At 37.5% G+C, this 16,591-nt stretch overlaps 1 long non-coding RNA gene across 2 annotated transcripts; it reads left to right on the top strand.

Moving 5' to 3' along the window:
• The first annotated feature begins 378 nt into the window (after positions 1–378).
• Positions 379–6,497, top strand: LOC149684695 (uncharacterized). Of its 2 annotated transcripts, XR_016384189.1 has the most exons (3): positions 379–1,266; positions 2,855–3,233; positions 6,380–6,497. It is a non-coding gene; the product is annotated as an uncharacterized LOC149684695 (long non-coding RNA). The 2 variants fall into 2 exon arrangements; XR_016384188.1 differs by lacking the exons at positions 2,855–3,233; positions 6,380–6,497 and adding an exon at positions 1,476–1,719.
• The last annotated feature ends 10,094 nt before the right edge of the window (positions 6,498–16,591 follow it).

Consider the following 16,591-nt stretch of genomic DNA (forward strand, 5'->3'; position numbering starts at 1 on the left):
GTGAGAGTGTCAGCTGGACTCAGCTTGGTCGTAGGCCGAAAATTCTGACTTGGCTATTTTACAATATAGCCTGCGTTCACCGAGTCGCGTGATCTAGGAGGCTGTGACTCGACTCTGCTACTTAGTCTGTATATATTCAGGAACAAGGTTAATGAAAGTATTAACGGTTTTTAAAGGAATATGGTATTTATCAGGGATAGCCCTGCATTTATATACTTGTCGCTGCTTATCTTATCTTCCTATATAAATGTAGTATTTCTAGCAGCCGCAGAGACTTCTGGTGGCACTCTGTATGCATTTGGTAGAATACTTTTATAGAAATTGAAATAGTAAAAAATATTTATAAAATAAAATTTGGTCGAATTATTTCGTAGTTGTCCTATTTCAAGCCGAGGAATGTTCTCAAAAACAATTACTATTTGGTGACGAATACCTTAAAAAGTACGTTCACACGGAATTTTGGATCAGCTTAACGCGTAATTGAGTGGGCTATTGCCTTGGTGACGAGGCCAGCGAAAGAAGGCATGACGCATTGACGCCGCATGAGAGTGGCACAAGGCGTACTTCTAGCCAGGACGATGTATACAACCAGCGTGGGAAATAAGGCGGTGGCACAGGGCAAATGACCAGTTTAAAAAATGCCTGGACCAGTTTAAAAATTAAATCGGAGGGGGTCAGTGGTCCACGGGACCACTAAGAAAATTCAAGGGTAACCAGAGTCCAGACATTATCTCAACTATTTTAATTACCCACTTCTTTAGTTTAGCAGACGTCGCGCCCTGGTCAATGGTCATGGACCAGTTTATTTATTCCAGGCCAGGGGGGGTCGCTGGCCCAATGTCCAGTTTTAAAAAAATCCTTATTTCCCACCCTGTAACAACGCATCCTCCTTGCTCGTATCGGGCATAGCAGAGGCTAAAGCAGACTACGACTAAATCGTTTTGTCATTGTTACGTGTTATCATAGAGATACGCGTGTTATGGTATTTTTCATCACGAAATCCCCTAAAAATGATAAATGTGGTTATAAAATGTAAACGGGGAATGGAATTGTGCTCGAAAACCCGAGATAAGTAAATTTTTCAAATTATTGAGAGGGAATAAATTGACTACCAGTAAATTAAGTTTATTCAATGGAATAGGGTGATGGAACATAAGTTTCTTAAAGGGGCTGTCCGACGCCCTCTCCTTTTTTACCCACCCGCCATGTTAAGCTCTATGAGGAAGATCGTCCTTTGTCCCACTGTCCGAACAGCATCTTAAGCATGTAAGTCTTAATTTAAAAAAAACTTTTAATATCTGGGCCTTCAGTCACTTGCTTAACTCTCTTCTTATCGATACTTTTTAGGTCTTGGTTAAATCCAAGACGCGTTTTGATTAATATCTGTGACTTCGGTCTTAATTTTTTTTAATTTTGTGTAGACACGTTGGTGATTTTATATTGATTATTTCAACGCTTATTTCTACATGCCGTAGAATAGGGAGCTAACAGTTCTGACCCTGAAACGTCACACCCTTCTATCTCTTACTGGAGTTTCATCCCCCCTAACGATTGGAAACAGTATTCTACGCGCAAAAATGCCGACCAGATAGGGGCTGCGTGACATCAGACTATCTCTTCCCCCTAGCCAGTTGTTAGCTCTGTATAGGAAGTAGTTCATCATTCAATAGAAAATTGTTGAGAGATCGGAGCTATGGGAACGTCACATCAATATTTTTAGTCTAAATTGTATGACCAAAGCTGACAAAGATTGTAGTATCACACTATAGAGAGCTTTCAGATGGGATAGTAGTACGTCACACCCTCCCAAGTCTTACCGCGGTTCTGGTAGCCATATTGGGTGGTCTCAGCTTCATCCCTGCTTTAAACCCACCAATATGGCGGCGTAAATTACGTCACGAGACTCGGCTCCTCCTCCAACTGAAAGCTCTCTATTTCAGGTGGACCAAGACCAGATGCTCTATTACAAATTTTTGAGCCCCATTTCCAATGTCATTGTTTTAACAAGATCTTATTCAAAATGGATAATTTCAATTAACCTTGATAGGAAATGAAACATATAGAATATGCCATCTTTAGTGGCGCTCTAACTTTAACCTAGTTTAAAGAACTAAGATAGTATTATTTTGTTGAAAATGGCATTAAATTAGTAAACTAGCAATACTTTAGCAATATTTCGGGGTGAAAACAAATCCAATTTTGCAATATTTTGGGAAAGATGTCAATTCGATAATAATAAGAAATACAATAACAGGCACACATTTAGTTTTAATGTTATAAGCTCCGCCCTTAAGTACAATTCTAATTGGATTCAGCCTTTGGGAAATTGAAGTTGGTGTTTAAATGATTTGCCAGAACGCTAGGAGGTCAGGCAATGGAAGTATGCTTTGATTTATCATTAAATATAGGAAATAACAGGATTAAATTATTATTTACTTGTAATCATGAAATTAATGTTATTTTATGCCCTGTAAACTATTTTATTTTTAATAAGTAAAGTTAAATGACAGTTACGGTAATTTATTGATGACAAAATTTAGGGTTAATAATATTATTTCATATATAAGTTAAAATACAAATAGGAATGTTTTTAAGTAATGCCTGTTTAAAAATTACTTTCAAGTACTAAATTGCATTAAGAATGTTTTTGTTTGACTATTTTCAAGTTTTTAAACACGCATGATTATGATATTGGAAGGCGCAAATTATTAATTTAAATAAACATTTGGTTTGATACTTGCCACGTTTATTTACAGCATGTAATTTGGGCTTAATTTCCCTAGTTGTTATTTAATTATGGTATTCATTATAAATTTATTCCAGTCAATAAATATATTGTTTTTTACGTTTAAAGGTAAAAGTTGCATATTTTAAAGGGTTTTTCCAAAGAAAATTGTTTTTGACACCAGAAAGGCTTTTCAGGATAATTAGCGATTGCGTCCTGCTGCCAAAAATAGACCTTAACAGGGAAAAGCTAAGAATAACTATAATTAATTTTAAATGAATCTAAAATGTAAGTTTCACAATGAATGCGTGAGAGGGATTAAAAAAATGTTCAAGGACAGTCATACGTGAAGGTTGGATTTATAAAGTGAGAGACTTCAACATTATCGTATGAATGCCTATAATAATTTTGTTAATCTCTCAAGTGAACAATTCAATGATGAAAAAATATTTACACACATTTAATCCTAGGATTGACAAATTGAGACTATATAATTGCCAGAAAAATAGTAAGCATGTGTTTCAATATTATATTTTTTTAAGGTATAAACAAGGGAAGGGGAGTTTGTTAAATTAGTCCTAATATACTTAAAGATGCTTTTTAAAATTGGTAGTGATTTGTTGGTGTAGAATCTGCAGTTTAGTTCAGAGAGTTAATGAGGTGCCTTGTATTTCGTTAGTGACATCTCCAATCCAGTTGATTTTAGGTTTTTTTCTATATTTATTACTATTGAACTCAGATGGCGTTGGGAGTTAATGTCATTAATTGTAGTTTTTTTACTGGCTCCATCGCGCTTGATTTTGTTTTGTTGATGTAGAATCTGCAGTTCAGTTCAGAGAGTTAATGAGGTGCCTTGTGTTTGGTAGCGACATCTCCAATCCAGTTGATTTTATTTTTTTTTCTATATTTATTACTATTGAACTCAGCAGGCATTACTGCTTAACGTCATTAATTGGCAACAATTTTTACTGGTTCCCTCGACCTTGCTTTGTTTGGCAAACGTCCGTTAAACAATGTAATATACCATCATGGTATATTAGCTTTAAGGCGTTTTGATGAAAATTGAAATCCAAGGTTAATCAGTTGGTATTTTAGAGTAACGAGTGAAGTACTTGAGGTTTAATCGAGTGGTGAAGGAGGGGGATTTGGGGTATTTCACCACCCGCGGACGCGGGGTAGTCAGTTCCTGTAGGGTAGGCATGCTGACAAGTCCCTTATTCCCTCAAAACTTTGTCGCCCAGAAGCTTGGCTTACAGGAGTGCGCCCAACTCCCAACATAGTCAAGCACATAATTTTAGTAACAATCCATTGCTGTTCTAAATTTTAACAACGTTGAGGCAACGTTTTGCCCGGAAAAGGTTTTTTTGCGAATCTATAGCGGTTATGAACTTCTATTGTGTTGATGAACTTGTAGGCACGGCTTGCCAAACCGTAACGTAATTATATAGGGAAACCAAAGAGTTGACATGTATTATTTGGCCTTGATACAGCTTGATGTTCTATAGACACTGACTCAAGCCAATAGAAAGATTATTTCTTTGAATATCTTTGCTGTTCTTAATCCAAAGACGCTCTCACTCTTTGAACACGCCATTCTAAAGTGTCTGTTATTTCGGTGGAGAAGTTGAATATATTTCTTGATTTGTCTATCGAAGTCTTGTTGCGGGTTTTTTTCTAATGATGATGATCATCATATTTTTGAGCTGTGTAGGTTTAGTCTTTTATTATACTGGTAATAGCTATGATGAATTATTTTTCTGTTGAAGCTTAGCATGTAGTTGTACGAAATTAGACTTTAAATTGTATGTTTCAAACTTGAAAATATACACTGCTTGTAGTATTTATTTCGGAATAATTTTGATCTTCGTTATATTAGTTATGTAAAGGGGCGGGGGTTGAAAGAAAACTTTACAATTTACTGGCAATTATATGTTCATTTAAATATAAGATTTTGAGGGTCTATTTTTAAAATTTTGTCACGCAACTCTTAACTTTAAGTTTGGAAACAGTGCTGCTAGAACATGGCAATTATTGTTTTGCGCGTAGGTTACCAAAGGGACAATGAAAATTTTTTTAATTTTTGGGAAAAAAATATTCCAGAAGGCTTTGCAAATTGTACCCCTGTTGGATTTACGCAATGCAACCTGCCACACAGACTACCCCAGCTGGTGAGAAACACAAAGAGATTATGCAAAACTTACTGGAATATTAATTGGGAAAATGGTTTAGTTGTTTTAATTACAAGGGTAATGTCTATATATAATATTGGTAACCACAATTTGGGAAATAATTTTCACACTTTGCAAAAACAAATTATACAACAATAGTAAGATATTAGTTATAGGACAAGTTAATAAGTTCATATGGCTATTTTTAAGCCTAACTATTAAATAGTTTAAAAATCAATTTTTGTAAGTGGTATCGGATTGGGTCGGGTACACATTATTGATAAGTTATAGAAAGAAAAGGTCATATTAATAAATAATACTTAAACATAAAAGCATTGCTAATCTTTGATATTGTAACAGGATAATATTAGATTAGATTAATTTAATTTAATGTTTTTGAATGGTTTTAAATTGTTAATGTAAAAAAGTTATGGGCGTCTTAATTAAAAAAAATAGCGCGCTTAAAAGAGAAAAAAAAATGGAAGATGCGAAACTGATATTTAGAAAACTCTTTGTATATATTAAATTTAATCAGTATTTATTTAAAATTTGGATACGAGTGTCTAAATCTCAGTTCAAAAAATCTGTTCAATGTTAACTAATAGGATGAGTTTGTCTCAATAGTTTCACCAGCTTATTAAAGAATTATATTTAATCACATAGCATTACCAACAGGGGTTACGTTTTTAGCGTGTTTTTTACATAAAACACCATTGGGGCAAGACTAATACAGAGTACTAAAAACCCTTCACTAGAATATTCTAAAATGAATGCAAGAATCATCGCCTTTTTTCGTAACAATAGCATGGCCCTACAATCCTCCCTCCTCTCCCTTTCACGGTTATTATAGTAGGCAACATCAAGATTACTCCAGAACCATCGTTAACCTTAAACTTGCTCTAGGATTAACAATCTTACTCAGTCATAAATTACTTTAAAGGGAATATGAAACTATTAGTATATCTTTGACAGATATGATGCTCCTTTCTGGTATGAATATTGAAATTTTGGACTTTACTCGGGGTAATTTTGATATGGATTCTTCAAGCATGTTAGATTCTCTTTAATGCGTCTGGACTCTTTCCAAGAGCAGAACAGTGACGTCAGTCAAGTTACTGACGAATCTCTCCCTTTTTCTGATCATTGTATCACTGACCTCGTACCAGCCGTTGTCTTTTCTCACAAAGTTCACATAATGTCCCTCGGCCAACGATTCACCTTTATGAATAATCACCCCTTTAGTTTTAAAAAGCATCTTACTCATAGTGACATTTTGATTTTCAAAACTTGATATTTTGGTCGAAATCTTAATTGGTCGACCATCTTTGTAATCGCCACGGAGAAGACACAAAAATATGTACTTCCCGCTGGATATCAATACATCACGCTCTTGTATTTTTGGGTTATTACAAAATACGCATGGCACCTCTGTTAATCTCATCCTTTTTTCTAGAGATTTCCAATCAATTTTATCTCGGTTTTCTAGTGGAAGATTGAAAATGTTGCTTTCAACAATATTCTCCGAATTTTGTTCAACTTGACAATTGGGGCATTTGGTAACGTTTCGCGACTTTGACCAAAAAAGATCTTTCAGAGCTTTAGAGTAATCGGATTCCATTTCTTGACTTACTGTCGTCAAAAGGACCATCAAAAATTCACTGGCGTCTTGTTGATCGTTTAGCGTAAAATGATTTCCGACAGCCATTCTCAGTTCCAACCCTTTACGACTGAAGCTTCCTTGAGAACTCTCGATGTCGTTTATCGTGTTATGGAGGCAACGTAAAACTGGTTTTTCAACGAATGATCCATTGTAAGATTTAACCAATTCTCTTAATTCCGGCACTAATAAGAGTAGTTGCAAAACGCTATTAGAATAGCACGTTACTTGGTCATCGTTAGCTAAACCCTTCAAGGGCAAACTATCCAAACTCTGTTGGGTTTTCCTTTTCTTCTTCGGTGTTTCTGCACATCTCTCTTCCTCGCCTTCTAAAAGGCTTTTAGATAGTGTAGGCGCACTTCTTTTCCTACCTCGACTTTCTTTCAACTCCGTTATTTCCAAAAGAGGCAGATCTGGCCTATATTTTTTGCGAAGCCTGTTATACTCCATAATGGCTCGTCCATCCACCTTAATTTTAGTCGGATCGAACTGTAATAGATGGAGTCCGGCTAAGGACGTCACTCTCGATAAAGCCACGTACGCCATGCCAGTTCCGAATAAATTCGGACCCAAATCCATAATGGCGCATTTTAAACTCATGCCTTGGCTTTTGTGTATCGTAATAGCGTACGCCAGGATGACGGGAAACTGGGAGCGTTTAACGTAAATGTTTGCCATGAGCAAAAATTTGACGCTAATTTTCTCAACTAAAAAGTCAGTGTTAGCGTCATCGTTATTCGGTTCGCGATCTACTCTGAGAAAAATACCAGTAACGTTTCCTTGTTCGTCCTTCTTGAATCCAGTTACGAAACCCATCGTACCATTTACAACGCCTTTTTCAAAACTGATATTCCTTCTGACCATTATTCGGCAGCCAACGCAAAGAACTAACTCGCTCTCCAAACCGCCTGTTTTGGACGGTTCGTTTTGTAGCCCTTGCAGTCTCCTGAGAATGTTTTTATTCATTTTTTTCCCATAGTCAGCGAGTCTATCCTGACAACGAATGACTTCAACTTTCTCGCCGTTTTTTCGCAGCATATAAAAGTTGAAATTTACGCACATGGCTAATTTAGGCATCAAACAAATTGGGTGAAACCCTTCATTGGACAGCTTAATGAAAAGGTCCATAGACACCTCGATGTTTTGACCTCCCTCAACCAATCTAGTTCCTAAGGTTGCAACATCAGCTTCGGAAATATTTCCAATTCTAACTCTGCTTAGAATGTCGCCGTAACTTTGGTCGTTGGCTTGTCTAACATTTTGCGTTAGTTCATCGTATTTAAAAAACTTCCAAAGATCACTTCCTCCGATGCAATTGAATCTAAGTCTGGCTTCTTCGGAAGTGATTTTGATAAACGCGGGATTTCCTTGAACCGGTGGCAATTGGAAAAAGTCTCCCAAGAAAAGAATAAATACAACTCCACCAAATGGTTGGTTCATTTCCCAAAATTCGTTCAGCTTCAAGTGAACGTGTGTCAGTAAAACCGATGAGACCATAGAAATTTCACTAATAATTAACAGTTTTAAATTACCCAAAGTTTCTTTCATAATGCTCATATTGTCAGAAATTAGGGAATGGTATTCGGCAATACGCCCATGATCTACCGGCAACATTAGTAATCTGTGTAATGTTACGCCATTCAACGCTGCCAAACCCGTTGGCGCGGCAATTGCCACGCTAGCAGGATTTTGAAAGCGTCGCCTTACGGCGTTGGCGAGAGTGTCGATAACGATTTGCCAGTGCCACCAGGTCCCGACACAAAAAGGCACTTGTTTCTACATTTTTCTCCCTCTTGGGAGAAGTGATCCATGATGTGATCATAAATTCGCCTTTGATCCGAGTTTAGTAACGCCACATTGTCAACATCAGTCTCGAAATTCATTTCCATGGCAGCTTCCACATCAGCCATCGCGTGTTCGCTTTCGATAACAATTTCCTTCCCTTGCAGCGCATTTTCATTGTCTGGGATACGGTGCCCGTTAGAGTATATGACTTCCGGCCTCGTCAAAGTCAGGAGGATGCGCCCTCGATAGATATAGAACCTGACATACCCGATCCAAATTTTATCATTCCGGTAGTAAACGATTCCGTTCCCACCCCGATACCACGGCGGGAATATAATTTCCGACGCCGGGTTCGACCTGAGGAAGAGCAAGGGTTAGACCTAGCGGTACCAGGCCCCTCCGGGGAAGGAAGGCGGAATCGTGGGTTTCAGAGGAACCCGGTGTTGGGCACAGCTAAATCAGGGACTCTTACGGAGATAGGTCAAATTCAGAGTACTCAGGACGATTTGTTAATGGCTCCTTTTCGGAGTGGGTGGAAAAGGGAACTAGTCTTGAGAAAGGATACGGGAGGGCGAATTGGGGACGTGTACTATTACACTCCGGAACTAATTAAGGAAAAGCTGCGATCCTACAAACAGATTTCAGCCTTTCTCGGAACGCATCGTGACCAAGCACGCCGCTTGGGAATGCAGAATTTTAGCATGAAGCCCCAACTGGTGGCGTACCCACCATTTGAAATAGTACGCCACGCCTTATGGTGATGTTTTCTGTTTCAAACGTATAGGACCATGGCTCAAGGTGGAAGTATACCGGATGATAGAGATTACATAGCATTTCTCCAAGAGGCCCGAAGTTGTCCAGACCTATCTGCACGGGACCAAGTCATCCGGCCTCGGACCCTTGCGCCCACTTTTACTGCTGTCCGCCTACAGGCCAATGTGCCCACAGAACGTACCGTCCGCCTACCTGAAAATGCCGCCAAATTACAGGAAATTGAGCCTACGGAAGATACCGTCCATCCCCAGGAAAATGTACCGGAATATTCCGTCCGTCAACAGGAAAATACCGACCGTATACAAGAAAATGAACCTAGGGAACATATCGTCCGTATACAAGAAAATGAACCTATGGAACAGATCGTCCGTCTCCAAGAACATGCGCCCCCGGAACTTGCTATCCGTCCCCTTGCCAATGAGCCCGCAGAGGGTCCCGCCCGACAATTTCCCGTTCCAGTGGCCCCACCACCACGGGTACCGACAGAAGTCTCTTTTCCTTATCTTGATGCCTTCTGTTCCCTCTCATGCTACGTGTCCCGCGTGGGCATTGGGCTCGAGTCTTACGAGGCCCACGTTCAACATTCACCGGAATTATTTCCAACAAACTTTATTCAGAGAAAAATTATCCCTGAAAGAAAGTAGCGACTAAAAAACTGTTTGTCTTTATTTTATGGAGATTTGAACTAACATTATAGCAACAGTAATGTTCTAAAACAAAGCTTTCTAAATTTCGCGCCAAAGAGTAGATTTTCGCGCCATCTACGTGTCGTTGTTGGAAGTAAAATATCCAGTGGTTACCGCGCATGTCAATGGGCGGGGCTTTACCTTTCCCCACCAGGGTGAGAAATAATAAGATTTTTTAAACTGGTCATTTGACCAGTAGAGCCCAAGGGTTTTAATTAAAAAACTGGTCAATGACCACTTAATATTTCTACATACTGTATGAGCTGCACTGAAATGGATTAATTAATAACCCACTACAGGGAAATTTATTTTTTACTAAAGAATTGGAATTTAAAAAGTGGTCACGGTGACCACTGGACCCCCAGGCATTTAATAAATAAACTGGTCAAAGCAATTTTTAAACTGCTCAATTGCCCAGTACCACCGCCTTATTTCTCACCCTGTTCCTCACTAAAACTTAGCATTTCATTCACCGCTCTATGAGAAATCTTTCTCTTCATCGGTTAGTGAATTTAAACTAATCGCAATGTTTGCATCTAAATTGAGCTGCGTGAAATCCACTCTGTCCAGCATAATATTGAAGAACAACATCACGCTGTCTCTCTTACCACATTGAAATCAATTTTTATCATTCTTGATAGGGCTTTCAGTTAACAGTTTTTCCTCGCTTCCTTCTTCCTGTTGTCTTTTTCTGACGTGACTTAAGATATTTTCACTGGGTTCTATGTGCTTTTGTAAGGCTGATTCGTAATTTGTACTTCCCATTAGTGATTTGAGGATTTGGTCTTGTTTTTTTGTTCAAAATGCACTAGTTTGTACGTGAGAGCTGTAATTCAACACATTTTATCAATGAGAATATATATTTTCGAAGCTGTAAGCTCGTCACTTGAAAGGAACAAAAAAAAACGCCCTTGTGCATTTCTTGAACTGATTTTCTTAGTTTGCCCCAAGTTTGCTTTACGTCAGTGCAGGTTGGCGTCGGAAGATTATCTTCCCTGTTTACGAGTAGTAGCCTAGTAGGACAGCTATGCAATGCTTGGAAAACCCTCCTCCTCCTCCTGCTGGGCAAGAACAAACTACCACGAATTCATTGCTGTCACTCAGGTCCAATTTAACCTTGTGCGGCTCTTCCCGATAATCCTGAATTTTGAAGAACTAGTGCTTCAATATAACTTAGTTAAAAATTCTTTTGATTTTCCAGAAACGCCAAAGCTATTAATATGATTCTTTCTTAGTTTTTGTTCTTCTTGTATTAAGCAATTCTTCCCATTTCCAATATAGTCCATAATTTTGACCAAAAAGAGAGAGTAACCGGTACTAAACAAACCGAAAACAGTATTTCCAAGTTTTATACTCTTCATGTTATGACCAAGGCTTAAGTGTTTACATAACTAATTTTTTTCAACACTTACCATCTTTGACCATATTCTCTCCTGAAAATTGTGGTTCATCCATTCCAAGAAATTTCGAGTACTAATTTTAATTTGGCACTAAATTATCAGTTTAAACGTCACATACTCTGCCGCTGTTGCAATGCTACAGACCTGCCATTATTTGTTTCCTTTAGATCAAGCTTCGCGTTTTCTCCGTGCAACTTTTCGTTACAAATCAGTCTTTGAAATAGGGATATTTTTTAAACTAGTCCTTGGGACCAGAGCAGAGACCCCCCGAGTGTCCGAAATAATAAAATGGTCCCCGGACTGGTCCCCACCATTGTTCTAGTTATTTTAAGAAACTTCAATTATAATAGTTGGAAACTGAATTTGGAATGGTCCCTGCCATTGTTCTCCTAGATTTAGTGATGCCGTATATAAAATTCACCCTTTTAAAACAGGGCGCCTCCCGAAAAAATATTTAAGCATAGCCCACTCGATTCGCGCTGACGGACGCGCGTGTTCGAGTGGGCTATGTTTTAAGGAACTTCAATTATAATACTAGGAAACTGAATTTGTATTTTGGACTAGAAACTTTTAACCTCGTTGTTCAGTTTAATCATGGTAGGAAAGCGTTCCCAGTTAATTAAAAAAATATATGACAAATGTTAATCGACTTTACAATTCAAATCTGTAATTTGACTAGAAAATTCTATTATGTTAACGTCTTTATTTTAACCAAACGTATTTTCAAAGTCAAATTAATAGTAATTTACCACACGTTGTTAAATTTATGGTTAATTAAAAAGTATTTGACAAATTTTGATTGAGTTTACAATTCAACTCTGCAATTAGATTAGAAAATTATTGAAAGCGCTACCTATCTAATGATTTTTAACAATGTAATTTAAGTCAATGAAACATATTCATATTAAGTTAAATAATTATATGTCGCTAGGGGAGTTGCCTATCCTCTAATCGTGAAAACAAATTTCCCCACGTGTATCCTTTATCCATGTAATTGTTTTGTGCAATTTCTATTTTAAAAGTTGGCGCTTTGAAAACCTATGGCGACATCTACTCAGAAGTGACGACACTAGAGTGGAGACAACTTTTTATATTTAAATGAAATATAATATCTTACTCATGTCATAACGATTGAAATTATTTATTTAAAGACTAATGATTTCCAACATAAACATTTTCTAGCTCAGTAGTAGTGTTAGTAGGAAAACTAGTGGTCTTGTCAAGATTGATTCACCGTTAACGTTACTAGAAAAACCCGTCGTTTGTCAGAGCTGTATTTAGCGATTCATGGTTAATAATAGTAAGGAGACCGATGGTTTCACTTTATTTAACAATGCTTACGTATTAATGGTGTTACATATTACGTTCATATTTTCCTTACTGAATGTTCAAATTGACATACTCATAACCAGATTGATTGACCTTTAATGTTAAACCCGTTGTTGTGGTTTCGACAATGGTGTTTGAATGGTAAATAAGCAATATTGTTGAAATCACAATGGTTTTTGAGGTCCTAAATTGGTCTGTAATTCTAATGATTCTATTTCTTTTAATGTTAAGTGTACTGTTGTAAGCGTTGTTTATACGTATGCCAGGGTTCATATTTAAAATGAATGGAAGAGCGACAAGATGAATAGTTTAAGAAAGAAATTAAGGTTAATAATTATCGAATTCAGGTTACATGGTAAAACGCGACTGCATCGTTGCAAAGTCCGGGAGCGAGAGAGCGAGGGTCCCAAAAATATACGTGAGCAAAAGGGTCATCCCCGCTCAGCCAAAAAATGGGGGAAGGGAATGAAGAGCCACTCCGAGGTTATCGGCCCTTTGACCAAAGGGGACTTGGCGCGGCGACTATGTCGCCATCTAGCATACACAAAAATTTTAAAGCTAACACTGTTAAAGACTCAAAGACGCTAAGCTTTTGCTTACTTCTACTAGAATCCTCCCTTTGGCCACATTACGCGATCACTTTATAGGTAATTGTCGTTAAAGGATTGGCGCACCGAGTTGAAGATTATTTAATTTATATGTTCATTTTAAAGTTAATTTAACTAGATCAAATATTCAGCCGCTCGACATAATAATAACACGGTAAACAAAATGTAACCAAGAGAGACACTGGGGATTGGATAAAGGCCCCCTATTTACTTCTGATAAAGGGAAAAGGTAGGAACCATAGCAACAGTAATCCTGTCCAATAGCGGCGCTCCGGCTCTTAAACACCAAAAAAGGAGGGGCTTTTGCACGCGAAAAAAGGGGAAAAAAGAGGGGTGAAAGGGGAGAAAAGAGGGGTAAAAAGATTGTCTGTTTAAAGAGCTGATACCTTTGGTGTTGCCATAGATGGCAGCAACAAAGGAAAAGGTTTACATTGTGCATCTTTTTATTTTTTGAAAGCGTAAAAGAATTGTTTTTGTTTAAGCATAGCCTAGAGATGAATGTCAAAGTTTCAGACAGATTGAACTCTCTAATATACCTGATAACGTTCTATTTTAACCCACAACCAGTAGTTTGTATATTTCCATTTCCCATAGGAGAGGTATGACATTTGGAGACCGTCACCTTGACTCGGAGAGGTATATTTTGGTTTTCCCAACTTGTGTAATTATAGTATTATTAGTTAAAGATTCAATCTATGAGTTTTTGGGCTTAAAAGAAAAGTTCAATTAACATAAGATTATTCCTTAAAAGGAGGGCATTTTTCTAAATATAAAAGGAAAAATATTAAAATTAAAAAAATGATCTTTTACTAAAATATAATTTGAATTTAATTAGTCTGAAAAACGAGGACTACAGTGCCGTCATTGGATAAAGTAGCGTCTGTTAATTTGAACCACTTACCCGTACGGAATTGCTTGAATGCTCACAGGCAGAGAGGTTAAGGGGTAACATTGGAGGGTTTGACATGCAAGGCATGATACTGAGTCACGTTTCTCACTTAAAACCACTTTTTTTAAATTCGGTCACTAAAAGTCACTTTTTCGAAAATTTGTTACTATTTTTCACTTTTTTAGGTTTCTCGAAATTTATCTTTCAAAATGAGAACGCGTTCTGTGTACTATATTTCAGTGCTTTTCGACGACAATCTAAGCCAAGTTGTCCGAGAAACAATTACGTCTAGTCGCTGCTGCAGAATCTAGTCAAAATGCTCCTCTGTCACAGCAACCCCACTCTAGTGAACGTCAAGGAATCATGAAATTATACAATGTAAAGGAAAGTGCAATCAACGTGGTTAGGAAAAAATAAAAGTTATAATTAGATAAAGATTCTTTTGTTTCATTTCAATAGATATAATGCGATTGCGAGAAAATGACCTCGGTCTATTAGAGTAAAAAGTATTTTAGGTAGAGGAAACTTGATAATGACAAAAAACGGGGGGACATTTTGCCGCTGCTCGCGAAACGCTAGTCGCCGCGCTTTATTATATGTAATAAATACGTAAGTACAAAACCGACCAGTATGGCCACGAAAATTATGTCACGAATCTTAGCGCCTCCCCAATAGAAAGGTTCCTATAACCGTGTTAGCGCTACGTTATTTTTTGACCCGAATAGAAATAAACAACTTTACAAAAAAGAAAAATGGCGGTCCAAGACTGTAGAAACGCCTTGCTTCTACAAGCATTCTTTCCATACGGAGTCACTTTGTGAACATTTTGGATGACGAGGGGTTCAACGTTTTCGTCACGCCCTCGTAATCTATCAAGTTCCTTTTCTAGAAGCTCTCGAAACGTCATTACGGCGATTTTTAATAATATCACCCGCTTTTTAAACTTATATATCGTATACCGAAAGAAAGCTTACGGCTTCCTATATTCCTCGCGCAGCATTAAAATGAGCGCGAACAATAATTAAGATTAAAACACTAATTATATAATGCCGGGACTCGCTGTGATTATAGAGATATAAATTGTTTGAAACATTCCAAGTTTCGGTGTTCGAATAATCGCGTCTTTAAAAAAACACAAACCGCACCGAACCAAACTAAAACTAACCTACCCTTAAATGCATGATTTAAGGTAATTTTAAAAAAATTCATTCCGAGAAAATCATTTAATTTTACTTAATTTTCATGTTGTTTTGACTGAAATACGTGTAAATTCATCAAATTAGATTAAATACGAAGTAACTTACCTCTGACTGGGTTAAAAACCTACAAGCGGTGACTTCGTATATATATAATTAGTTTTTACCTCTCCGAGTGACGTATGTCACGGAGAGGTATTACACTGGCCGTGTCTGTGTGTGTGTCTGTCTGTCTGTCTGTCATACCCCACGTGACCGCGTTCGCAGTTTGCGTATCGGAGCAAACGTGTTCCCAATTTCCAGACCGCATTGACAGTTCACGGAAATTTGGGTTTGTCTCCTCTGGCTATTCTACTTGAGTTCCAACACCACCAGCTTTAGTTTTCGTCCACTCCACATGGACACTAGTCTGTACTTGCTAGCTTCCAAGCACAACCATCTTCTGTTCTTCGTCAATTCCACATTAACACCAGCTTCTATGCACCACCATCTTCTGTTCTTCGTAAATTCCACATTGACACCAGCTTCTATGCACCACCATCTTCAGGTCTTTGTCCATTCCACATGGACGCCAGTCAGTCCATTCTGGCTTCTTTTCCTTCGTCATCGTTTGGTTTCAAGATATACGCGGCGATCGGCTAGGGTTACGAGAAACGTCTAGCCTCCCAATGGCAGGGCTTCCACCATCGGTTCACGCGAATGCGTTTTTATCTATTATTGGTTTCAAGATATACGCGGCGATCGGCTAGGGTTACGAGAAACGTCTAGCCTCCCAATGGCAGGGCTTCCACCATCGGTTCACGCGAATGCGTTTTTATATATTATTATAATGGAAACGAATCGTATATATACCCCAAAATTTGAAGAAAGCGGGCAAGAGGGGTACCCTTCACTTTAAACGTCAATATTAGCAAAGATTCGAAAGATAATAGGAACAACTTTATTTTAAACGATTTAACTATTTGTAAAGTTATTTACTGGCGATTAAAATAATTAATATCATTTATATTTAATTAATTATTTAAGATAAACTTAATTCTATGTAATGGCACAAGTGAGAGTTTATATAGAACGAGTAATGAAGATTGCATCCGAATCGAAACACTACACGCATATCGAAGTTAATATAAAGCGAGTAGGATGATAAGATCTCTTACAAAACGATAACATTTCCTTTTTGCAGAATATTAAATGGAAATATTTTAAATATTTTTCGGCATTACGATTCTTTTAGTAGTTGTGTAGCTATAAAGCTCTGTTTCATCTCAATATTCCAAGAACATCTTTTGATATTAACATTTCAAATTTGCTGTTTACTTTTTAGTTCAGCTTTACTACATTTATATATAGTGTAAACGCAACTTTTAATTTCAC

Source organism: Phalangium opilio, unplaced genomic scaffold (genome assembly GCF_054372755.1).
Source record: "Phalangium opilio isolate 3A_F unplaced genomic scaffold, DU_Popi_V2 ptg000037l_1, whole genome shotgun sequence".
Lineage (NCBI taxonomy): Eukaryota > Metazoa > Arthropoda > Arachnida > Opiliones > Phalangiidae > Phalangium > Phalangium opilio.